The sequence below is a fragment of the Hyla sarda genome, chromosome 4 (genome assembly GCF_029499605.1).
Source record: "Hyla sarda isolate aHylSar1 chromosome 4, aHylSar1.hap1, whole genome shotgun sequence".
NCBI lineage: Eukaryota > Metazoa > Chordata > Amphibia > Anura > Hylidae > Hyla > Hyla sarda.
In genome coordinates, this window is record NC_079192.1 from 116,205,264 (window position 1) to 116,233,131 (window position 27,868).

Genomic DNA, 27,868 nt, shown 5'->3' on the forward strand with positions numbered 1-27,868 from the left:
ATCGCATCCCGGCTGGCAGCGGAATCGCAGCGCCCCGGGTCAAAGGACGTGACCGGAGCGCTGCCGCGGGGAGAGTGAAGCGAGCGCTCCGGGGAGGAGCGGGGACCCGGAGCGCTCGGCGTAACAATTGTACTTGCATTTGTGTTATATATTTTATCCCTTATCACATGTACAGTGCCCACAATAAAAATAAAGAATAATAATAGTAACAAAATAATATTTTATCATTATATAATGTTTTTGGTCCCCTTAGAAATGCAGTTATACTGTTACATATGAGTTCTACACAGAAGTTAATGACTGAAAATGAATGAGTGCATGAGACATTTTACAGTATAATGAAAACTGCAATTCACTTCTGTGTTGAATAAAGCATTTTGATGTTTGTTTGTCTCATTATAACAGCCAGAGAGATGTAGTCCCTGATATCTTTATTTTCTTCTTAAAGCCACAGTAGAAATAGGGTGACAAGTATTACGCAGCTTTTACATTGTATTGCCATGTTTACCGCAATTTTGTTATTTCAATGAAAAAAGAACATTACCCTGAGCACAAAGCACAATATAAGATAAATAGTTAGAGCAAAATAGCAGGATGAAAAGCAGAAAAGGCAAATTCTTGCTAACTTGAAGTCATCGGTCACTGGCTTTTTGCTTTTCATTGCACTGCAAATTACTGTAATAATTTTCTGTATTAAGATCAATAGGCTGTATTGAATGGTGTAGATTTGCAATCTGTTTATGTCAGTCTGAATTATGCCTCTTTTTGACCTCTTATAGCTATCTTTATGCCAGGGTTTCAGACTGCTGAGGCTAAGATCACTTATTGCGTTACATATTTTATTATACGCAGTATGTAAGCAAGTTCACATTATGATATATGGAAGGACACAGTGCACTGTTGTGCATGTCATTTAGCATTGTTTCACTGACTGAGAACACAGGCTATTGAAGAATAAATAATCAAGACTCAATTCATCTTAAAAGGCAACACAATGAGTTCTTTGCTTTAAGATGTGGCTGACTTTTTCAATTTGGCCAGGCTGTTTTTGAGATTTCAGTCCACATTTGGTGCCTAGTGTCGGTGGATTCGGGAAGAGTCTACAAGCATGGCAGTTCCACCTGGTAGCGAAGAGGTACTGGTGCTAAGGTAAGATATTGGCTGGAATACAAAAGCCACTGGTGTTTAGCTGCACACTTTGATATCACAATGGACTTTTCCAGCTCCTCCCGGAGGAGAGTCAAATTTATATTTATGTTACTTTTTATGATTTGCTGTGGTTTCCCTAATAATTGTGTAACATTGTTTGCCGGGCACCATTTTTTTTTAAACAGTGGTTCACGTGTGTAGTTTCACAGGTCAGAGTTGTTTCATTTATCTTGGAGAGTGATGCCAATGACACAGCTGTGGTTTAAAATAGTGCCTGTGTTGACCTACATACCCATTGACATCAGGCTGTCACCTTAGTGGGGGTATTTATTTTTTTGAAGTTGAATGTAACATGCTTAAGCCTTTAGACTGGTTGTTGGTTTGTCAGTAAGGTACTTTTCATGGCCAACAGCAGTCTTCCCAAATTCAGTTGTATTTGTCCTTCTTGGTGGTATGGCTTCCTCTTCGATGCCTGTACACTTTTTACTAGAACATTAAGATGCTTCTGACACATACAGATGTAACCTTCCTTGAATGACATTGTCAAAATGTATCAGGATACCATTTTAAAGGGATACTCCAGTAGTAAACAAATGTTTTTAAATGAACTGGTGCCAGAAAATGAAACAATTTGTAAATGATTTCTTAAGCTTATTTATCAGCTACTGTATGCGCTAGAGGAAGTTGTGTAGTTCTTTCCAGTGTGACCTCAGTGGTCTCTGCTGACACCTCTGTCCGTGTTAGGAACTGTCCAGGGCAAGAGAGGTTTGCTATGGGGATTTGCTCCTACTCTGCATAGTTCCTGACATGGACAGAGGTGTCAGCAGAGAGCACTGTGGTCAGACTGGAAAGAACTTCACAACATTCTTTGTAGTATACAGCAGCAGATAAGTACTGGAAGGGGTAAGATTTTTAAATAGAAGAAGTTTACAAATCTGTTTAACTTTCTGCCACCAGTTGATTTAAAAACATTTGTTTTCCATCAGAGTACCCATGTAATACATTATTGCACCATCCAGTAAGAACAGTAACATTGGAGCCTATGGGTTAGAGATGGCCAATGGATGTCATGTATATGGATGTCATGTATGACAGACAGCTATCCAGTAAAAACTAAAAGTATATATTGACACAAACATTTGTTATGGGGGCCTTTGGACAATGGATTGCACATGATATGATGGTAGAACTTTTGCAATGCCGCAAATAATGTTGTAATAATAGGAATATATTAAAAGAATAGATAGTGAGGCTGGAATAAGCTGCTTTCAACCACCTCCGGTTGCACTTATCTCTCAAAAAAAATAAATTATAATAATTAGGCATGGTAAAACCGTACATGCATATGGCTCTTGACAGTGCCTTGTATTATTTGATAGTTATCACATATTTTTTACGAATGATCTGCATCCTGCATTCACTAAACCTGTCACAGCTGGATATACGATACTGATAATCCTCACTAAGCCTGACCTTCTTAATGTTGCATAAACTAGGATTGTTTTACAGTATGTGTCATTTTTTTGGCAAATCCATTTTAACATACTTAATGGAACTATCCACATACAAAATATTTGCTGTTGAACTGTCTGCTCTGAAGCCTTCAATTGAAGTTCAGGTATGACCATGATAAAGGAACCTACAATGCATATTTTTCCAGAGATATTTTTGTTAAAGTGTTAGCAAATAAAAGCTCAGGTGGATCCTCATACAATTGTAAATCAATAAACATCACCTGAGATTATTCTGTGCTGCAGTGGCTATAGAATTCTACATTTAAACATGCTGGAAAGAAAGAAAAAAAATATATAACTTTTATTACACTGAAGTACTGTACAAGGACACTGTAGACAATTTCCATTATATAATACATAAAATCTTCATGTAGTAGTGCAGCATCACAACATAAAAATGAATATATATATATATATATATTATATATATATATATATATATATATATATATATATATATATATATATATATATATACAGTACAGACCAAAAGTTTGGACACACCTTCTCATTTGAAGTTTTCTTTATTTTCATGACTATGACAATTGGAGATTTACATTGAAGGCATTAAAACTATGAATTAACACATGTGGAATTATAGACATAACAAAAAAGTGTGAAACAACTGAAAATATGTCATATTCTAGGTTCTTCAAAGTAGCCACCTTTTGCTTTGATTACTGCTTTGCACACTCTTGGCATTCTCTTGTTGAGCTTCAAGAGGTAGTCACCTGAAATGGTTTTCACTTCACAGGTGTGCTGGTGTGGAGGAGGAGGTGTGATGGTGTGGGGGGGCTTTGCTGGCGACACTGTTGGGGATTTATAAAAAATTGAAGGCATACTGAACCAGCATGGCTACAACAGTATCCTGCAGTGGCATGCTTTTCCATCCGGTTTGCGTTTAGTTGGACCATCATTTATTTTTCAACAGGACCCCAAACACACCTCCAGGCTGTGTAAGGGCTATTTGACCAAGTGATGGGGTGCTGCGCCAGATGACCTGGCCTCCACAATCACCGGACCTGAACCCAATCAAGATGGTTTGGGGGGGGAGCTGGACCTGCAGAGTGAAGGCAAAAAGGGCCAACAAGTGCTAAGCATCTCTGGGAACTCCTTCAAGACTGTTGGAAGACCATTTCAGGTGACTACCTCTTGAAGCTCGTCAAGAGAATGCCAGGAGTGTGCAAAGCAGTAATCAAAGCAAAAGGTGGCTAGAACCTAGAATATGACACATTTTCACACTTTTTTGTTATGTATATAATTCCACATGTGTTAATTCATGGTTTTGATGCCTTCAGTGTGAAACTACAATTTTCATAGTCATGAAAATAAAGAAAACTCTGAATGAGAAGGTGTGTCCAAACTTTTGGTATGTACTGTATATATATATATATATATATATATATATATATATATATATATATATATACAAATAGTACATTGTAGACTAGGAAGTGTATATATATATATATATATATATATATATATATATAGTACAATAGTACATTGTAGGCTAGTAAATAGTGGAATGAATCATGTGCTGGTGGAATACAGCAGTAAACTAGAGCAACTCCAACCTCATAACTGGTCACAATTTTGTCAATTGAACCAAATCCCATGTTGAAGATGATTTTTCAGCAGGATTTTAGGATATAAAGTAAGAGCATGGCTGTATAGGGGTTTTAAGGAAAGACATATTAAATTCAGCTTTGCAAGGAGAACTTTGTGTGTCTTTATTTCAGTGCTACATAAAATACCATACCAGTAGTGATACAGGCTTTCCAATCCAACATGTTTCCTTTTTAGTCATAGAACGCTCTTAGTCATACTGAAGTACCTTGTTGTGATCTGTGGGCTGGACTTATATGGGGAAGGAAATTAAAGGGGTACTCCGCCCCTATACATCTTATCCCCTATCCAAAGGATGTCTGATTGCAGGGGTCCCGCCGCTGGGGACCACCACGTTCTCCCTGCTGCACCCAGCCTTCATTTAGAGCGTCTGGTGCAGTGACGGAGGCTAGTGACATCACGGCCACGCCACGCTCGTGACGTCACAGCCACCTAACCTCAATGCAATTCTATGGCATGAAGCAAAGTCATCCGGCATGAAGCGAAGCTCGCTCTGTGCACCGGATGTCTGGGGTGCAACAGCAGGACCACCGCAATCAGATATCTTATCCCCTATCCTTTGGATAGGAAATAAGATGTATAGGCGTGGAGTAGCCCTTTAACCCCAAATCAGGCGAACCTGTAGAGTATAGATCACAATGGCCCAGTACACTCGTTCCTTGATACTACATAGCTTGTTGGCCTGATCTTATTCTGTGCTCAACAGATGTATGTCGTATAAGAGTGAGATGGTCTTTTCAGGAACAGGGACTCTGCATTTGACAGAGAGAAAGATACTGCTGTTACCAGAACACTCAAGCCATTTCTGAAGTGAACCACAATTGTTTTTTGCTAATCTGTAGATGTGTATAGAGAACACTGGTAATGGTCATGGTCATGCAAGTCTTGTGACCTAGGAAACCAGCACGTGTATAACATCAAATTATTTTCCTAAATTGCATTAACTAAATCTAGTTTGTCCACGTACAATAAAATTACTTGAATATGAATTTTCCTCAATGAATGTATAGATAAGCTGTTTATACATCTTGAGCAACCAACCAGATTGCTTTATTTATTAAAAATTAAAAAAGGCCCCTAAAAAATAAGAGAATCAATCTGATTGGCAGCTATGGGCAACTGGTCAGCCTTTCCTCTGGGCAGATTTTAATAAATATCCCTATTAGTTTTTAAGTTTAAAGGGGTACTCACATGCCTGTCTTTCTGTGGCTTCTGCTAGTGCTCATTATGTCTGTTTATGTTTTTTTTTTTTTTTTACTTTGCTTTAGTATTTTTTACTTACTGTTAGATGCAGGCGGAAGTCTGGTAGTTTCTGGTTTGTCCTCGGTATCTCAACCACACTTTTCTTCCCGTTCGGCATCCATGTCTTGGTTGTGATGTCTGTATTTCACAGGTGGCTCTGCCGTGTTCTGTCCTCGTTCGGGCATTCCTGAAGCCACCCCTCTCATTATTATTTTAATTTTATAGGGAGTCTCTTCCTCCCTCTGTTTTTTTTTTGTTTTTTTGTTTACCCTGCTGCAATTATCTGACATCTGGTGCACATGCACATTTGCACACCACTGTGTCTGTTACCCGGACTGTAAGCAAGAACGGGCAAAGGAGGAAATAATTTAGCGCAGGTCATGTGATGCAAGTGATGGGATGCAAGTGACGTGAGGCAATCACATGACCCGAAAAAAGCCACATGTCTAGTCAGCAGACAAGAAATAACCAATGGAGCAAAGGGGCGTTATTCAACAGAAAGAAGAAAAAAAAGGGGTGTAATGATAAAATTAGAAGGGCGAGTCAAGGGCGGGGAAAGAAACAAAGTGGGATTGGAAATAAAAAAAAGAAAAAGAAAAAGAAGCCGCAAAGACAGGCTGGGAAATGTAGTTTCACGCAAAAACGGAACAGGAAGAAGAACCGACAAACACACACACAGGAATGCCAAGAAAACAGACTAAAAAAAGAGCAAGAAAAAAATGCCAAAAACAAGGTAAAAACTATGACAAACAAGAAAACAACACATAATATGGCACACAAATAAAAAAAAGGAAAGGAGTACCCCTTTAATAGGGTCAGTTCTTGAAGAAATATTTTTCAAACACCTCTATAGCAATTCTCTTTTCAAATCATTGCAAGAAAAATATGATATACTGACAGGTCTTTTTACTTTGATCCACTGTAAAGCATCTGATTCATCCCAGCAACCAATGAAGTATTTTGAACAATGACAAACTATAAAATAAAAATACATAATGGGATTAGAGCATCTCTTTCTGACACAGTATTCAAATATTAAAAACTCCTTGGCAGGGCCGGCAATAAACATAACCTTAGGTAGTGAATAATTCATTATCACAACTGTTAAGCTCCATAGAAAAATTGTATTGTTTTATGATTATTAACCTGAGTTGAGACTGTGCTTGTTAGATCTTTTGTGTTTAGATTTTTATAAATATTCTATTTTGCAAATCAACTTATATTTTCAATGTTCTCCCCTATATTAGCCTTTGCAATTAAAGTGGACCTGTCGCAATAAACAATCAACCTGATCTTTCAGCACCATGTTAAAGAGCAGGAGAAGCTAAGCAAATCTGTTCATAGGGTATAATTTACAAGTAAACAAATAATTGTTTGCTCAAAAATTATAATTTTTTTTGGGCTAAAACCTACATAATAACATTGATAAACCCCCCATACCTCCACCCATAGTGTTGTTGGAAAAGATCAAGTATCACTTGGACAGATTATAAATCTCTGCTTATTCTGAGCTTAGAAGTCCAGTGGGTTGTCCTAATATTTGACTGACAGCTATCTTCGCATGCATGCTCTAACAGGGTAGTATGTCAGTCATGGATTCACACCCCCCACTGCATATATTTTGTAAATTTTCTGCATAAAAGCTGTTTTTTTTAATGGCTGGAAATAATAGGCATGACATTTTTTTTTTTTTTTTTTTAGCAAAATAATCTGCAATAAACAATATGTATATTTATTTTTACAGTCATAAAGTTAATGTGTACAGAACAGAACTAAGGAATGGTAAAAATGTGTTTTGCAAACATTTTACGGCTCAAAAATGCACATAAGAACCAATGCCTTCCTTTTGTGCAGGGGCCAATTTAAGTCATGTAAATATGGTCATGTGGTTGCATAACTGACTCATTGTAACATAACCTCGCTTTAACTTTTAATGCAAAAATTTGTCAAAAATAAAAAATATATTTTTACTCTATATGAACCAGAAAATAATTAAGTAAACAAAAAAGGGCTTTTCTTTGTCTGCAAATCTCATGTCTTTGCATGCTTTAACACTATATATGGATGTCTGAAAGGTATCATTGGATATGAGAGAATAGCGGCACAGCGGCACAATTACAGAGGCTGGAGGTGGCATTGGTATGAGGAGACCATATTGTGGCTGAATGAGACCACATGACGGTACAGTGACACAGACTGGAGGTGGCAGAAGCATGAGGAGACCATATAGTGGCTGAATGACACAGCCTGCAGTTGGCAGCAGCATGAGGAGACCATATAGTGACTGAATGACACAGCCTGGAGTTGGCGGCAGCATGAGGAGACCATATAGTGGCTGCATGACAGCCTGGAGTTGGTGGCAGCATGAGTAGACCATATAGTTGCAGAATGAGACAGCCTGGAGGTGGCAGCAGCATAAGGAAAAGATATGGTGGGAGAATGAGACAGCCTGGAACTGGCATCAGCATGAGGAGAAAATATGGTGGCAGTATGAGACAGCCTTGAGGTGGCATCAGCAGCATCAGGAGTCCGGAAAGTGACTCAGTGACATAGTGGGGTGGTGGGTGGCAATATCAGTACCCGGGGATGAAGGTGAGTGAAAAAAAAATAACTTTGCATCAGATGTGTTGCATCAGGTGGGTGGCAGGATCAGAATAGTAGCTGAGGCAGGTAAGTAGAAGAAAACAGTCTCTTTTGTAAAAGTGTTAGTGTGCACAAGTAGCACTTAACTTTTAATAATATTCTTGGGATAAAATATATGCACCCAAAAATGTTTTGAAATAAAAAAAAAGAAAAGGAGCATTGAAGTACTGATGTGATGCAAAGACCTCTAAAAGGTGGAAGGGAACAATGTATGGTTCATTGTAACCGGTGGGGGTAAAAACTTTCTCTGTTTGTCTAGTCGGTCCAACATATGAAGGGTGGAATTCCAATGTGTGGAAACGTCGCAAATCAGACTATGTTGGGGGATATTGCCTTGACGCTGCAGCTCAAGGAGCGTGTACAAGTGGCTGAAGTGCATGCAAAGTTTCCTTCGCATTGTTAGGATGTCTTGCAGATGGTGGGAAACACTTCAGGAACCACATGACAACCAAATTGAACAGGTGTGCCATGCAGGGCGCATGTCTCAGGCTTCCTTGTTGCAGCGCAGACAAGATGTTCTACCCGTTGTCGGTCACCATGGTTCCCATTTCCAGTTTTTGTGGAGTAAGCCATGACTCGATTTCTTGATGAATGACTTTTAGCAGTTCCTATCCTGTGTGACTCTGTTTGCCAAGGCAAACCATGTGAAGAACAGTGGGACACCGCCGCGGCCTGCACACATGGTATGCTGGAGGGGCACTGAGACTTGGAGGATGAGGAGGTGGAGTCTCATACTATCACAGGACCAATGGCCTTAGAGTGTGGAGGTGTAAGCGGTGTGACCTGTCCAAGTTACTTGTCAAGATTCGGCTGGCAGGAGGTGGATCCTCTGTGCCAGAGAGGGATTGGCGTGGACCGTGCTGGTGGACCGGTTCTAAGTTGCTACAGGTATTCACCAGAGCCCGCCGCAAAGCGGGATGGTCTTGCAGCGGCGGTAGCAACCAGGTCGTATCCACCAGCAACGGCTCAACCTCTCTGACTGCTGAAGATAGGCGCGGTACAAGGGAGTAGACAAGAGCAAGGTCGGACGTAGCAGAAGGTCAGGGCAGGCAGCAAGGATCGTAGTCAGGGGCAACGGCAGGAGGTCTGGAACACAGGCTAGGAACACACAAGGGAACACTTTCACTGGCACAATGGCAACAAGATCCGGCGAGGGAGTGCAGGGGAAGTGAGGTATAAGTAGGGAGTGCACAGGTGAGTATACTGATTAGGCCTGCTGCGCCAATCAGTGGCGCAGCGGCCCTTTAAATGGCAGAGACCCGGCGCGCGCGCGCCCTAAAGAGTGGGGCCGCGCGCGCCGGGACAACACAGACGGGGAATGGGTCAGGTACGGGAGCCGAGATGCGCATCGCGAGCGGGCGCGTCCCGCATCGCGAATCGCATCCCGGCTGGGAGTAATATCGCAGCGCACCCGGTCAGCAGGTCTGACCGGGGCGCTGCGAATGAGAGAACGCTGCGAGCGCTCCGGGGAGGAGCGGGGACCCGGAGCGCTCGGCGTAACAGTACCCCCCCCTTGGGTCTCCCCCTCTTTTTGGAGCCTGAGAACCTGAGGACAAGACTTTTGTCCAGGATGTTGTCCTCAGGTTCCCAGGATCTCTCCTCAGGGCCGCAATTCTCCCAGTCGACCAAGAAGAATTTTTTACCTCTGACCGTCTTGGATGCTAGAATCTCCTTCACAGAAAAGACGTCAGAAGATCCGGAAACTGGAGTGGGAGAAACAACTTTGGGAGAGAAGCGGTTAAGGATGAATGGTTTAAGGAGAGAGACATGGAAGGCATTGGGAATACGGAGAGAAGGAGGAAGAAGGAGTTTGTAAGAGACAGGGTTGATCTGGCACTTGATTTTGAAAGGACCAAGATAGCGTGGTCCCAGTTTATAACTGGGGACACGAAAGCGGACATAATTAGCGGAGAGCCATACCTTGTCTCCGGGAGCAAAAATGGGGGGAGTTCTTCTTTTTTTATCAGCAAATCTTTTCATCCGGGATGAAGCCTGTAAAAGAGAATTTTGGGTCTCTTTCCATATGGTGGAAAGATCACGAGTCACTTCATCCACAGCGGGCAAACCAGAGGGCAAGGGAGTAGGAAGGGGAGGAAGAGGGTGACGGCCGTACACCACGAAAAATGGGGATTTAGCAGAAGATTCGGAGACTCTGAAGTTGTATGAGAATTCGGCCCATGGTAGAAGATCTGCCCAGTCATCCTGGCGGGAGGAAGCAAAATGCCGTAAATAGTCACCCAGGACCTGATTAACTCTTTCTACTTGCCCATTGGATTGGGGATGATAAGAAGAAGAGAAGTTTAATTTGATCTTGAGCTGTTTACAGAGGGCCCTCCAGAATTTAGACACGAACTGGACGCCTCTATCTGAGACGATATGCGTGGGCAAACCGTGAAGGCGAAAAATGTGTACAAAAAATTGCTTTGCCAACTGAGGCGCTGAAGGAAGACCAGGAAGAGGAATAAAATGTGCCATCTTGGAAAATCGATCAACGACCACCCAAACAACTGTGTTGCCACGGGATGAGGGCAAGTCCGTAATAAAGTCCATACCACTCTGTGACCAAGGCTGTTCAGGAACAGGCAGAGGATGAAGGAGACCAGCAGGCTTCTGGCGAGGAGTCTTATCCCGGGCACAGACAGTACAGGCCCGCACGAAATCAATAACATCAGTTTCCAGAGTCGGCCACCAATAAAATCGAGAGATGAGTTGCAAGGATTTTTTGATGCCCACATGGCCTGCGAGGTGGGAGGAGTGTCCCCATTTGAGAATCCCGAGACGCTGGCGTGGAGAAACGAAGGTCTTCCCTGGAGGAGTTTGCCTGATGGAAGCTGGAGAAGTGGAGATCAGACAGTCCGGAGGAATGATGTGTTGCGGAGAGACCTCTATTTCAGAGGCATCAGAAGAACGAGAGAGGGCATCGGCCCTAATGTTCTTGTCAGCAGGGCGAAAATGGATTTCAAAGTTAAAACGGGCAAAGAACAACGACCACCTAGCCTGGCGAGGGTTCAGTCGTTGGGCAGACTGGAGATAGGAGAGATTCTTGTGATCAGTGTATATGATAACTGGAAATTTTGATCCCTCCAGCAGGTGCCTCCATTCCTCAAGCACCAATTTAATGGCCAGTAGTTCTCGATCCCCGATGGAATAGTTTCTCTCCGCCGGGGAGAAGGTCCTAGAAAAAATACCACAAGTCACAGCATGCCCGGAAGAATTTTTTTGTAGAAGGACAGCTCCAGCTCCCACTGAGGAGGCATCTACCTCCAATAGGAAGGGTTTAGATGGGTCAGGTCTGGAGAGCACGGGAGCGGAAGAAAAGGCAGACTTGAGATGTTTAAATGCGTCTTCCGCTTGGGGGGACCAGGACTTGGGATTGGCATTTTTCTTGGTTAAAGCCACGATAGGAGCCACAATAGTGGAAAAGTGTGGAATAAACTGTCTGTAATAATTGCCAAACCCCAAAAAACGTTGGATAGCATGGAGTCCGGAGGGGCGTGGTAAATCTAAGACGGCAGAGAGTTTATCTGGGTCCATTTGTAGTCCCTGGCCAGAGACCAAGTATCCTAGGAAAGGAAGAGATTGACATTCAAAGAGACATTTCTCCATTTTGGCATAAAGTTGATTGTCACGAAGTCTCTGAAGAACCATGCGGACATGCTGGCGGTGTTCTTCTAAGTTGGCAGAAAAAATCAGAATATCGTCCAGATAAACCACAACACAGGAATATAGGAGATCACGAAAAATTTCATTAACAAAGTCTTTGAAGACGGCAGGGGCGTTGCATAGGCCAAAGGGCATGACCAGATACTCAAAGTGTCCATCTCTGGTGTTAAATGCGGTCTTCCATTCGTCCCCCTCCCTGATGCGGATGAGATTATAAGCACCTCTTAAGTCCAGTTTGGTAAAGATGTGGGCACCTTGTAAGCGATCAAAGAGTTCCGAGATAAGAGGTAAGGGGTAGCGGTTTTTTACCGTGATTTTATTAAGTCCGCGGTAATCAATACAAGGACGTAGGGAGCCATCTTTTTTGGACACAAAAAAAAATCCAGCTCCGGCAGGAGAGGAGGACTTGCGGATAAACCCCTTTTTTAAATTCTCCTGGATGTACTCCGACATGGCAAGAGTCTCTGGAGCAGACAGAGGATAGATTCTGCCCCGGGGTGGGGTAGTACCCGGGAGGAGGTCAATAGGACAGTCATAAGGCCTGTGAGGAGGCAAAGTCTCAGCTTGCTTTTTGCAAAAAACGTCAGAATAGTCCATATAAGCCTTAGGAAGACCGGATACAGGGGGAACCACAGGGTCACGGCAAGGAGTACTGGGAACCGATTTAAGACAGTCCTTGTGACAAGAAGTACCCCAGTTCTTGATTTCTCCTGTGGACCAATCAAGGGTTGGGGAATGGCGTTGAAGCCACGGTAATCCAAGAAGAATTTCAGAAGTGCAGTTGGAGAGGACCAAAAATTCAATTTTTTCATGATGAGGTCTGATGCACATTAGGAGAGGTTCCGTGCGGTAACGCACGGTACAGTCCAATCTTTCATTGTTAACAGAATTGATGTAGAGGGGTCTGGCGAGACTGGTCACCGGGATGTTGAACCTGTTGATGAGAGAGGCCAAAATAAAATTTCCTGCAGATCCGGAATCCAAGAAGGCCGTAGCAGAGAAGGAGAAGGTAGAGGAAGATATCCGCACAGGCACAGTAAGGCGTGGAGAAGCAGAGTAGACATCAAGAACTGTTTCATCTTTGTGCGGAGTCAGCATACGTCTTTCCAGGCGGGGAGGACGGATAGGACAATCTTTCAAGAAGTGTTCGGTACCGGCACAGTACAGGCATAGGTTCTCCATGCGGCGTCGTGTCCTCTCTTGAGGTGTCAAGCGAGACCGGTCAACTTGCATAGCCTCCACGGCGGGAGGCACAGGAACGGATTGCAGAGGACCAGAGGAGAGAGGAGCCGGGGAGAGAAACCGCCTCGTGCGAACAAAGTCCATATCCTGGCGGAGCTCCTGACGCCTTTCGGAAAAACGCAAGTCAATGCGGGTGGCAAGATGAATAAGTTCATGCAGGTTAGCAGGAATTTCTCGTGCGGCCAGCACATCTTTAATGTTGCTGGATAGGCCTTTTTTAAAGGTCGCGCAGAGGGCCTCATTATTCCAGGATAATTCGGAGGCAAGAGTACGGAATTGGATGGCGTACTCGCCAACAGAAGAATTACCCTGGACCAGGTTCAGCAGGGCAGTCTCAGCAGAAGAGGCTCGGGCAGGTTCCTCAAAGACACTTCGGATCTCCGTGAAGAAGGAGTGTACAGAGGCAGTGACAGGGTCATTGCGGTCCCAGAGCGGTGTGGCCCATGACAGAGCTTTCCCAGACAGAATGCTGACTACGAAAGCCACCTTAGACCTTTCAGTTGGAAACTGGTCCGACATCATCTCCAAGTGCAGGGAACATTGCGAAAGAAAGCCACGGCAAAACTTAGAGTCCCCATCAAATTTATCCGGCAAGGATAATCGTAAGCCGGAAGCGGCCACTCGCTGCGGAGGAGGTGCAGGAGCTGGCGGAGGAGATTGTTGCTGGAGCTGTGGTAATAGCTGCTGTAGCATCACGGTCAGTTGAGACAGCTGGTGGCCTTGTTGCGCTATCTGTTGCGACTGCTGGGCGACCACCGTGGTGAGGTCGGCGACAACTGGCAGTGGGACTTCAGCGGGATCCATGGCCGGATCTACTGTCACGATTCGGCTGGCAGGAGGTGGATCCTCTGTGCCAGAGAGGGATTGGCGTGGACCGTGCTGGTGGACCGGTTCTAAGTTGCTACAGGTATTCACCAGAGCCCGCCGCAAAGCGGGATGGTCTTGCAGCGGCGGTAGCAACCAGGTCGTATCCACCAGCAACGGCTCAACCTCTCTGACTGCTGAAGATAGGCGCGGTACAAGGGAGTAGACAAGAGCAAGGTCGGACGTAGCAGAAGGTCAGGGCACGCAGCAAGGATCGTAGTCAGGGGCAACGGCAGGAGGTCTGGAACACAGGCTAGGAACACACAAGGGAACGCTTTCACTGGCACAATGGCAACAAGATCCGGCGAGGGAGTGCAGGGGAAGTGAGGTATAAGTAGGGAGTGAACAGGTGAGAATACTGATTAGGCCTGCTGCGCCAATCAGTGGCGCAGCAGCCCTTTAAATGGCAGAGACCCGGCGCGCGCACGCCCTAAGGAGCGGGGCCGCGCGCGCCGGGACAACACAGACGGGGAACGGGTCAGGTACGGGAGCCGAGATGCGCATCGCGAGCGGGCGCGTCCCGCATCGCGAATCGCATCCCGGCTGGGAGTAATATCGCAGCGCACCCGGTCAGCAGGTCTGACCGGGGCGCTGCGAATGAGAGAACGCTGCGAGCGCTCCGGGGAGGAGCGGGGACCCGGAGCGCTCGGCGTAACATTACTGTTGTGGCTGTGCGGGAACCACATTTACCCAGTGGGCCAAACAGGACATGTATTGTCCCTGACAGTAGTTACAGCTCCACACGTCGGCGCTGCATTGCACTTTGGTACACACCGGCAGGCTAAAGGACTGGCCCACCTTCTGTTCCACAAAATTGTGCAGGGCTGGTACTGCCTTCTTTGCAAAGAAATGACAGCTTGCGACTCTCCACCTCGGCTCAGCACAAGCCATTATTTTTCTGAAAGGTGCAGAGTTAACTACTTGAAAAGGGAAAGACTGCAGCACCAGCAACTTGGACAGAAGCACATTCAGCTTCTGTGCCGTTGGATGAGTGGACACATATTGTTGTCCCTAGGATGTCCCTTTGACCACCACATCGGAGCCACGTTTCTCCCAGGCGACGTTTCTCTTTATGGTGACGCTGCATATGTTGACGCAGCGCCGTGGTGCCAACATTGGGACCCTGACCACGCTTCACCTTGTGCTGACACATCTTGCATGTGGCCAGGTTAATCTTCTCTGGATTCTTGATGAAAAACCGCCACACCGCAAAGTAGCTTATTTTTCCACCAATAGTCCACACTGATTGACTGCTACTGCCGCCCACTCCAGGAACCCCTGTTCCACTACCTCCCGGGAAGGTAGGCTTCCGCGAAGCAGGTGGTCTACCCCGGGCACGTTTGGCTCCAGACTTTCCACTCCTGCCATCATGCTGACTGCCAACCATACTATTACCTTGCTGGCTCAGCTGCTGCCTCACGGGCAACCTGCAACCCTCTTCTTCTGATGATGATGAAGCCCCTTCTGCACCCTGCCCCCAAGTGTGATCCACTTCATCATCATCGAGTTGTGTCTGCACGTCACTGATGTCCTCCTCAGGTTCCTCAACAGTGTCTGCTTCAGGAGCCTGAATGCTTGCAACACCACCTCCTATGCCACTCTCCTCATCACTATTTGCCCGCCTAGCGGAGGAAGCGGTGGATGTCTCCTCCACTATTTGGCTGGGCATTAGCTGCTGACTTTTATCTAGCAGATCGTCCTCACTAAATAGTAGAGCTGAACCCACAGCATAAGATACTTCTGTGGGGAAGGGAACAGCATAGGACAGAGGCAATAGGAGGCCAGGGACTGCTTCCGGGCCATGTCTGAGGAACCCACCGACTATTGATTAGGGGTTTCAGATGTCACTTGTAATGAAGTAAATGACCATGTTAACAAATCTATGATGGCAGATGGGTTGCTGGTAGAGACACTACCACTAGCTGCTTCAAGGAGCTCCGGCCTCTCGCTGTGACTCCTGCTGCCACTCGTCCCTAGTCTGCTGCGACCTCTGTCTGGTGAATTTATACCTCTGTGCACATCCTGGCACTTTTCTGCCTGATACACTTATGTGTGTATATATGAGGTGAGTACAATATGCTCCACTATGCTTAAAACAGTATTTGTCTACAACACCAGTAAGTGTGCACTTTTGGCTTGCCTTTCACACGTTCCTAAACAGTGTCAATACAGCCGCCCTGCCACAGATGCCGTGATCGTGGATGTCAGCCATTATCGGCGGGTCTTTGGCTGCTATCAGCAGGCGGGACCTGCCGCACATGACCCAAGCATCGCTCTGATGTACAGGACGCAACTGTACATCCTGGTGCGCGAAGTGCCGCTGCAACAGGACGTACATTTACATCCTTTACTAATGCCTTGACTAATGCCAGAACTCTGACCAATAAAACTGACGAACTGAAGTGGTTAATGTCTGTGGAGAATTATGATATAGTGGGTATAACAGAGACTTGGTTGGATGATAGCTGTGACTGGACGGTCAACATACAGGGTTATAGTCTATTCAGGAAGGATCGGTGAAATACAGGTGGAAGGAAATGCCAGGTGAAATACAGCAAGAAAAGGTAAACTCCCCAGTACAGGTCACCTGTCTAACCCAGGAAGAAGTACAGTGCCGCCTACAAAAAATCTAAATAGACAAATCACCAGGCCCAGATGGCATTCACCTCCATGTTGTAAAGGAATTAAGTAATGTAATAGACAGACCCCTATTTTTAATATTCAGGAGCTCTGTAGTAACAGGGACTGTTCTCCAGGACTGGCGCATGGCAAATGTGGTGCCAATATTTAAAAAGGGATCAAAAGGTGACCCAGGGAATTATAGATCTGTTAGTTTAACCTCTGTTGTATGTAAATTGTTTGAGGGTTTTCTAAGAGATCCTATTTTGGAGTATCTTGATAAAAATAAATGTATGACTCCATATCAGCATGGCTTTATGAGGGATCGGGTCTGTCAAACTAACCTGATCAGCTTTTATGAGGAGGTGAGCTCCAGACTGGATCAGGGGGAATTGCTGGATATTGTATATCTGGATTTTTCCAAAGCATTTGATACAGTGCTACATAAAAGATTGGTACATAAAATGAGAAGGATTAGGCTGGGGGAGAATGTGTGTAAGTGGGTAAGTAACTGGCTCAGTGATAGGAAACAGAGGGTGGTTATTAATGGTACTTATTCTGATTGGGTGACTGTTACTAGTGGGGTACCACATGGGTCAGTCTTGGGTCCTGTACTATTTAATATATTTATTAATGACCTTGTAAAGGGGTTGTATTGTAAAGTAGCAATCTTTGCAGATGATACTAAACTCTGTAAAGTGGTCAACACAATAGAGGACAGTGCACTGTTACAAATGGATCTGGATAGGTTTGAGGTTTGGGCTGGGAAGTAGTAGATGAGGTTGAACACTGATAAATGTAAGGTAATGCACATGAGGATAAAAAATCCAGGCTGGGGTTATGTATTAAATGGGGGAACACTTGGGACGACTGACATGGGAAAGGACTTAGGAGTCTTAGTTAACAGTGAATTTAGCTGTAGTTACCAGTGTCGGGCAGCTGCTGCCAAAGCAAATAAAATCATGGGGTGCATTAATAGGGGCATAGATGCCCACGACAAGGAAATAATTCTACCACTGCACAAATCACTAGTCAGACCACACATAGAATACTGTGTACAGTACTGGGCACCAGTGTACAAGAAAGATATAGTGGAGCTGAAGAGGGTTCAAAGACGGGCAATCAGGGTGATACAGGGATTGGGAGGACTACAGTACCCAGAAAGAAGATTATCAGAATTGGGAATATGTAGTTTAGAAAAAAGAAGGCTTATGTGCGACCTAATAACTATGTATAAATATATCAGGGGACCGTACAGAGATCTCTACCATGATCTATTTATACCCAGGACTGTATCTATAACAGGGGGGGGGGGGGGGGCATCCTCTATGTATTGAGGAAAGAAGGTTTCTATACCAGCACAGGGGGTTCTTTACTGTAAGAGCAGTGAGATAATGGAACTCTCTGCCAGAAGAGGTGGTCATGGTGAATTCTGTAAAATAGTTCAAAAGGGGTCTGGATGCATTTTTGGAGAGTAATAACATTGCTGGTTATGTATACTAGATTTATAGGGACAGATCGTTGATCCAGGGATTTATTCTGACCGCCATATTTGGAGTCGGGAAGGAATCTTTACCTCTAGTGTGAGGTTTTTTTGCCTTCCTCTGGATCAACTCAGTAGGGACTGATTAGGAATATAGGTTGAACTTGATGGACTTTGGTCTTTTTTCAAGCTTATGAACTATGTTACTATGTTAAGGGATTAAAGAGTATGGGCTGCCAAAAAAAAAAAAAAAACATAGGGCCACTTCATTCATCTTCCGTATCAAAAATGACAACTGCAAAACCAAATGTATAAATTTTGCACATTTCATTGTAATTAAATGTATATTATGATCTGTGGTTCCGTTGCGGAAAATGAGTCTACACGATGTCAGTCAAACTTCAGTTTAAGTCAATCAGACATTCATTTGAGTTTTTATTTTTTTTGTCCTAATTGCTTTCTTGTATCGCAAAAGTTTTTTGCATGTGGTGTTTTCTCTATGAAAATTTGTTCTCTCTTCTGTTGGACAGGATTCATTAAAGTATACTAAGCTTTGCTACACTTTGACTAAGCTAAGCAAAGGCTTAGCGTTCTTTAATGAATCCAGGCCACTGCTGGTAATTATGTTCACTCTGTCAACGTCAAGGTTCAGTTAACAACCAGGGTTTTCAATTAAGCATCTTTACAGCAAGCGAAGGCACTGCAAACTACTACAGGTTTTAGGAAACAAACACACTTGGTCATCCTCTTAACTGCGAGATATACTGTGCATTTGTAAACCTAATTTAAGGTTGATTGAAAACTTCCCAGAACTGAAATTAGCTTTTTTAGCACAAGAAATAGGCGCATCATAATGTAAAATAACATAAATAAATAATGTAAATAAAGAAAAGCATTACATTTTCTTTATTTACTTTTACAAAGCTATACTATCACTTTTTAATATGTGTTTAAATCCATTGCCAAACTTTAGTAAATGGCAAAGCATAGCATAAAGCTGTGACTGCCAACACCTGATAAAAAGCCAATGGTGTGTGTCACTTGGTTTAAAAGGCTCCAGATGCTATATGCAGTTTGTATTTCCAAGTGCATGGGTATAAAAAAAATGCATTTAGATATCATAATGGATTATGGATCTTATTTTTCAACAAAAGGTTTAATAACCTAGTCTGATATTAAGTCTGGTGCCAGTACAATTCAAAACAAGACAGATGGCAGGGCTCACTTAACACTTAACTTGGGGAACAAATGGAACAGGAACAAATTTGCTTAAAGGGGTACTCCGCTGGGAAATAAACATTTTTAAATAAACTAGTGCCATAAAGTTAAACAGATTTGTAAATTACTTCTATTAAAAAATCTTAATCCTTCCAGTACTAATCAACTGCTTTATGCTCCACAGGAAGTAATTTTCTTTTTAAATATATTTTCAGTCTGACCACAGTGCTCTCTGCTGACAACTCTGTATATGTCAGGAACTGTCCAGAGCAAGAGCAAATCCCCATAGCAAACCTATCCTACTCTTGACAGTTCCTGACATGAACAGAGGTGTCAGCAGAGAGCACTGTGGCGAGACTGAAAAGAAATGATAAAAGAAAAGAACTTCCTGTGAAGCATACAGCAGCTGATAAATACTGGAAGGATTAAGGTTTTTTGATTAAATTGAAGTCATTTACAAATCTGTTTAACTTTATGGCACCAGTTGATGTAAAAAAGTTGTTGTCCACTGGAGCACCCCTTTAAATAAATTTCTTTGGGCTACCGAGCTACTGTATTCTCAGATTGACAGTTTCTATGCTGGTAAGGGCTAAGAGTGACATAAATAGGAAGGCCAAAGTAATATTTAAAAAAAAAAAATCCAGTAGTTGACCAGCAGATAGAATGGCAGTAATAACACTAATGTATTGGGTATCTCTTAAAAAATACCACAAACTTCATTTAAGAGATTATAATAAATAAATTAATTAATTAACGTTCTCCACGTACTGGACAATATTTTTTTAAGTATTACTTCAGACATGAGAGGAACCATGCACACCACGCTCAGGAGGGAGTGACTTGATTTGTATTTAACATAGGAAGTACCTGTAGCCCTGGGATCTGAATACATACATTAAAATTGGAGACAGCCTTAATGGATGTCTTTTGCTTGAAGAAACATTCCATGGCCAGGAGGCACACATATCTGGAAGTAAATCCCTCATCTGTAGTTAGGGTTACAATGACTCAGGGGAGGGTACAGATCTGCAGATACATTGATTATGAGAGACACTAAAATAATAGGCATAAAAAAGGTTTGGTAATAAATGTATATTTCTAGCATTATACCTAAGGATGAGCGAATTGAATCAGAAAAATCCGAATTGGTTACAAACTTCAGGAAAAAATTGATTAATAACGAATGTGAATATTGCCACAATTTGATTGCGCAAATTGCTTCATTAAACTTCATTTAGTGTGGTCCAGGCTCCAGGGCATCTAAAATGGAGCATCCACATGTAAAGGCCATGGGGCAAGGAATCCTGGGAAGGAGTGAACAAGGTTTGGGATTACCCTGAATCACATACAACATGCAGCCATCTTGCGGCCAGTCACATCAGCGTTTTATTACATAGAGAGAGGGACAGAGAGCAGTGTGTTGCACAGAAAAGCTTTTTTTTTTTTTACAGCAACCATTCACCTCAAGCCCAAATCCAGCCTAGAAGCTCAGATAGGGAAGGGAGTGAGATTGAGAGGGAGTGCAATTTTGGGTGTAGTACACAGCAACTGTGTGCTGCAGCACTGGTGTGTACAACAACTGAAAAGCTAATAGTAGCCAGCCAGTTAGGGTGAGCAGAGCACTAAAAGCATATTGTCCTCTATTAAGTGTAACCTGTGAGTACATCTAAGTGGTGTACCATTTTGTTCCTGTTAAAGTCTTAAGGGCCTAGATACTGTGAAAGGCCAGCCAAAAGTACATACCTGCTGGTGTTGTAGAAAAATACTGTTTTAAGTGTACTGGAGGGCATTGTCCTCCCCTCATACGTGCATACCACAAATGTATATCTAAGTGCTGTACTATTTTGTTCTTGTTAAAATCTTACGGGCCTAGATACTGTGAAATGCCAGACAAAAAGTACACACTTGCTGGTGATTTAGAAAAATACTGTTTTAAGCATACTGGAGTGCATTGTCCTCCCCTCATAAGTGCATACCACATGTGTACATCTAAATGGTGTACCATTGTGTTCCTGTTAAAGACTTAAGGGCCTTGATACTGTGAAAGGGCCAAATATGAAAATCCAGCCAAAAGTACACACCTGCTGGTGTTGTAGACAAATACTGTTTTAAGCATACTGGAGCACATTGTCCTCCCCTCATAAGTGCATACCACATGCGTACATCTAATTTTTGTACCATTTTGTTTCTGTTAAAGTCTTAAGCAGCCAGGGACCCGCCGGTAATGGCTTACATCCGTGGTCACGGCAGATGCGGCAGCGCGGCTTCATTTTATGCTGATCGGATCACCTGCAGCATGGCCGCAGGGATCAGTTCAGCTAACATGGGGGATGGAGGTCCCCTCACCTGCCTCCGCCATCTTCCCAGCTTCTTCTGCTCTGGTCTGAGTAGAGCAGAAGATCACTGATAACACTGATCAGTGCTATGCCCTATGCATAGCACTGAACAGTATTAGCAATCAACTATAAATAGTCCCCTATGGGGATGATTAAAGTGTAAAAAAAAATAAGTAAAAAAAAATTTAAAATCCCCTCCCCCCAAAAAAATTACATTTCCCTTTTTTCCCATCTTATCCACAAAAAGTGTAAAAAAAATAATAAACATATTTGGTATCACTGCATGTGTAAATGTCCAAACAATTAAAATATAATATTAAGGATCCTGTGCGGTGAACAGCGTGAATGAAAAAAAAAAAAAAAGAAAACAAATGTCCAAAATTGCTGCTTTTTTTCACATTTTATAAAAAAAAAATAATAATAAAAATGTTATATACACAAATGTGGTATCAATAAAAAGTACAGATCATGGTGCAAAAATGAGCCCTCATACTGCTGTTTATACGGAAAAATTAAAAAGTTATAGGTCGTCAAAATAGAGGGATTATAAATGTACTAATTTGGTTCAAAAGTTTGCAATTTTTTTTAACCACAACAATAATAGAAAAGTATGTAATCATGGGTATGATTTTAATTGTATTGATCCACAGAATTAAGAGCACATGTCCTTTTTACTGTAAATTGTAGGATGTGAAAACTAAACCTTCCAAAATGTGCTTTTCTTTTTAATTTCCCCATATAAATAATATTTTTTTTGTTGTGCCATACATTTAAGGGTAAAATGAGTGATGTCATTACAAAGGACAACTGGTCATGCAAAAAAAACAAACCCTCATATTAGTCTGTGGATGAAAATATAAAAGAGTTACAATTTTTGAAAGGCGTGGAGGAAAAAACTAAAATGCAAAAATAAAATTGGCCTGGTCCTTAAGGTCAAAATGGGCTTGGTCCTTAAGGGGTTAATCATCAGGATTAAAGCAACAGAATGTTAGAAATGACAGGGAATTTGAAAATGAATGTTTTTAAAAGATTCATGTTACCTCTGTTGACATACAAGTTAAATGTGGTAATTCTGAGGAACCTTGTGACTGATGATGAAAGATGATTTTTAAGATCATGTTCCTTGATTTGTATAATTGCACGAAGCTGTAAAGAGATGTTGTCAAACTGCATCAACCAGTAATACATTTAAACATACTCCCTTAAGATAAAAGTACCAGATATATCTTTTTGTTTTCACCTCAATGTTGTGGTTACATTAGGACACTGCGTTCATTATCTCTTTTCAATGTAGTTTCTAACAAGGTTTATGTATTTGTGCAGTTTTGTTTTCATTTTCTGACTTTCCTTGTGTGTGTGCGTATGAACATACCTGAATGAATGTCAAATTCCATTTCATCAACCAGTTTGAAAATAAATGTTATAACTCTGTATTTTACTAATACTGGTCAGAAATAATGTATCATAATAAATAAATATGTACACTCAGCTAGCAGGAAGCATGTTCTTCGATTGGTACTGCTGGCCAGCCTAAAATATCCAATTTGAGCTATGGGATAACTTAATTGAGATTACTTTTGGGTTCTACAAATATTCCATAAGACTTTATTGAACATAAGGGTTTATGCACCGTTCATGTTACATACCTGCATACTATACCTCCATATGTCTTTAAAGGGGTAGTCCACTGGAAAACATTTTTCTTTAAATCAACTGGTGCCAGAAAATTAAACAGATTTGTAAATTACTTCTATTGAAAATTCTTAATTCTTCCAGTACTGATCAGATGCTATTTCCTACACAGGAAGTTATTTTCTTCTTGGATTTCCTTTCTGTCTGACCACAGTGCTCTCTGCTGACACCTCTGTCCATGTCAGGAACTGTCCAGAGCAGGATAGGTTTGCTATGGGCATCTGCTCCTACTCTGGACAGCAGAAAGCACTGTGGTCAGACAGAAAGGAAATTCAAAAAGAAAAGAACTTTCTCTGTGGTATATAGTAGCTGATACCGTATATACTCGAGTATAAGCTGATTTTTCATGCTGAAAACTCCCCCCTCGGCTTATACTCGAGTGAACAAAGAAAAGTTTTTTTTGGCTTAGCTGTGAGGGGATGGTCCGGGCCGTCCATCTCCGCCTGTCAATCCCTTCTCAGTGGTCTTCAACCTGCAGACCTCCAGATGTTTCAAAACTACAACTGAAGGTCCGCAGGTTGAAGACCACTGAGAAGGGATTGACAGGCGGTGAGGATGAAGGGGGGGGAACGATGACGGGGGGTGTTAATGATAACAGAGGGGGGGGGGGGATGATGTATTTCCCACCCTAGGCTTATAGTCGAGTCAATAACTTTTCCTAGGTTTTTGGGGTGAAATTAGGGGCCTCGACTTATATTCGGAACGGCTAATACTCGAGTATATACGGTAAGTACTAGAAGGATTAAGGATTTTTAAATCAAAGTGATTTACAAATCTGTTTAACTTTCTGCTGTTGAATTAAATAAAAAAATGTTTTCCAGTGGAGTACCCCTTTAATTTCAAAGGTGATAAAAATATTATGGGATCTTTATGTGCATGCTGTATTTATGATATACACCTTTTTTTTTCCTGTACAGAGGTGCTATGCAGTGGTAGCACACAGAGGGGGAGATTTATCAGAACCTGTGTAGAGAAAAGGTTGACCAGTTGCCCACAGCAACCAATCAGATTGCTTCTTTTATTTTTCAGAGGCCTTTCTAAAAAAATTAAGAAGATATCTGGTTGCTATGGGCAACTGCACAACACTTCCTCTACACAGGTTTTGATAAATCTCCCCCAGTATGCTTAAACTCTGGAATATGAAACTGTGTGCAACAATATAGACTTAGTAGAACACCATAGTAATATCTACCCTTTCATTTAATAGATTTTTTCTTGTTTTTTTTTTTTTTTTTTTTTGTGTGGGTTGCACAAAGATGTTATTACAACCATTAAAAAAAAAATCAAATATCTAAAAAACAAACATATATAGTAAACACCTAGCACACAGAGAAAACATTACATAGCACTTTACAATCAGGGGTTACTTCATGCAATTTTACATTTAAGTGTAATAACATTTCTTCATATTATTTGGCAACAGTCCTGGAAAACAACGGTGTAGTATGGGCAGTGCTGACTGATTTCTAGGCATTGTGGGTGGTCCTGGGAAATATAAAATAAGTCTTAGAAAGTCCTTGAATTATGTTGCCGAATATTTCATTCGGTCTTCTTGCCACGTTCATGACTTCTGCCATAATATTGGTTTTTATTTGTATCTATCCTCTGTATCCTTGTCTTTCCACATGTATGAATGTCATACAGTACACTTCTACAAAAGACCACCTCTTTGAGTAGACCACCTTTTTATCCAGGCCTGATCATCTTGTGACAAACTTTTGTGGTGGCCCGGTACAGGAGTTGTACCCCTGTACCCTAGCTGCCCTGTCAGGCAGCCTCCCTGCAGTGTCCCCTGGGCCCCCTGCACCTGTTCCCCTTCTGTATTCACTTGTGTGTATATATATATATATATATATATATATATATATATATATATATATTCATACACACACACATGTATTATTCAGTGTATTATACTTGTAATGTGTCATAGCTTTAATGACCACGAGCATAAACTTACACTTGAGCTAAGCATGCTTCATACCCGGCTATCAGCAGCCAGGAACTGAGACTAATACCGGACATCGCCGATCGGGCTGATATCCGGTATTAACCCTTTAGATACCACAATCAAAGTTGACCGCAGCGTCTAAAACGCTGTTCGGGATTGCCGCGGTGAAATCACGGCGTCCCAAACAGCTGAGAGGACATCGGGAGGGTGCTTACCTTGTCTCCCGCCATCCAAACATCACTTTGCTAATCCATGCCTGAGATACAGGCTGGAGCAGCAGAGCACCGATAACACTAATCAATGCAATGCTATGGATTTACATTGCTCAGTGTCTGCAATCAAGGTATTGCATGTTATAGTCCCCTATGGGAGCTATAACATGGCAAAAAAAAAAGTGTAAAAAATAGTTAATAAGTGTTATTTAACCCCTTCCCTAATAAAAGTTTGAATCACTCCCATTTTAAAAAAAACCATGTAAATAAAAATAAAAATAAACATATGTGGTATCGCCGTGAGCATAAATGTCCGTACTATGAAAATATAATGCTAATTAAACTGCACGGTTAATGCGTACATGAAAAAAAAAGGCCCATCAAAATGAAAATGATATCAATAAAAACTTCAGATCATGGCGCAAAAAAAATAGCCCTGATATATCCTCATATATGGAAACATTTAAAAGTTATAGGGGTCAGACGATTACAACTTTACACATACTAATTTTGGTACATGTAGTTATTTTTTTTCGTGGGTCCCACATTCTAAAAGATAAATAAATAGTCCAGGGAATGCAGTTCCCAAAATATCAACAAGGTCCATCAATGCAAAGAGGAAAAAAAGGAAGAAATCAAGTAGCACTTTTTCATCAGGGTCCATGTTTGACATCCTGCGGCAGTCTACAGGATCCAATCAATCTTCTTCTGATTCCCAAACCAGTTATATCAAGTAGGGGAAATTTTAACCTTTCATTTAAAAAAAAAAAAAAAAAATTGTATGTGGTATATAGATGTTTTTGTACAATAAAGATTTCTAATAATTGTTACTTCTGGTGTGCACCCATAAGTATGTGCTTTTTGTTCCTTCTTTGTGATGTATAATATGACATAAAAGATAGGTAGCACCCAGTAACATATAAGTGACTGAGCCCGCCAATTGTTTATAAATTTTCATTTCCATCATATAGCATTCATATGACCATCCATCTAGACCATTTTTAATGTTCTTGTGGCTGGTCCTCTTAAAGCAGCTACGGTATGTTTTTCTTTGTGACATACTTTATTAAAATACTTCTATGTATTAAACATCACATTAGCATGCAGCTGAGTCTAAAGCTAGTAAAAAGTTAGAAAAATGTTGAGAATTATTTTTAGATGAGCACAAAAAGGATGTTGATATTGATTTTTAGGAAGTCTTGTTATGTTCAGTTTATACAGCATTTGGTCGATTAGGAGAAAGTAAAGATGTCCTATCTCTCTACTTAAATTTTGATCTCTGGATATATGTTGAATATACACAGTAATTGTTTTTCTAAATGGGGCAGTAAAGATAAATCCATACTAGGATGGAGAAAACATGCACCTTTCTAATGATTTTCTAAAAAATGTCCCATTGTAAAATAATGACTTTAATGCATTTAACAATCCCCTTAGTATTGTAATGGATACTGACAAAAAATTAAATACAAATAAGTTTCTACCTAATGAGATAAATAAATAAATAAATATAAACAAAGAATGTTAACAATGTGGAAAGGGTAGATTGCAGCAAAGAGACATACTAATCCAAGGAGTCCTCCAAACCCAACATACAGCTTCATCCTTGAGGTGAAAAGAAATACTGTATGCATCACAGATACCGGGGTATTCCGCCCACAGACCAAAGGATAGAGAATAAGATGTCCGATCACGCGGGGTCCGGCTGCTGGGGACCCCCGCAATCTCATATACGGCACCCCAGACATCCGGTGCACAGAGCAAGCTTCGATCCATGCCAGATAACTGGCGATGCAGGGTGGAGGCTCATGACGTCACAGTCATGTCTGCTCATGATGTCAAGGCCATGCCCCCTCAATGCAAGTCTTAGAGAGGGGGCTTCAAATCAACTGGTGAAAGAAAGTTAAACAGATTTGTAATTCAATTCTATTAAAAATCTTAATCTCTCCAGTACTTGTCAGCTGTTGTATGCTCCAGAGGAAATTGTGAAGTTATTTTCAATCTGACTACATTGCTCTCTGCTGAGACCTCTGTCCATGTCTGGAACTGTCCGGAGTAGGAGCAAATCCAAATTATAACCTCTCCTCTCGACAGTTCATGACACAGACAGAGGTGACAGCAGAGAGCACTGTGGTTGTTACGCCGAGCGCTCCGGGTCCCCGCTCCTCCCCGGAGCGCTCACTACATTCTCGCTCCCGCAGCGCCCCGGTCAGATTCACTGACCGGGTGCGCTGCGATACCGCCTCCAGCCGGGATGCGATTCGCGATGCGGGTGGCGCCCGCTCGCGATGCGCACCCCGGCTCCCGTACCTGACTCGCTCTCCGTCGGTCCTGTCCCGGCGCGCGCGGCCCCGCTCCCTAGGGCGCGCGCGCGCCGGGTCTCTGCGATTTAAAGGGCCACTGCGCCGCTG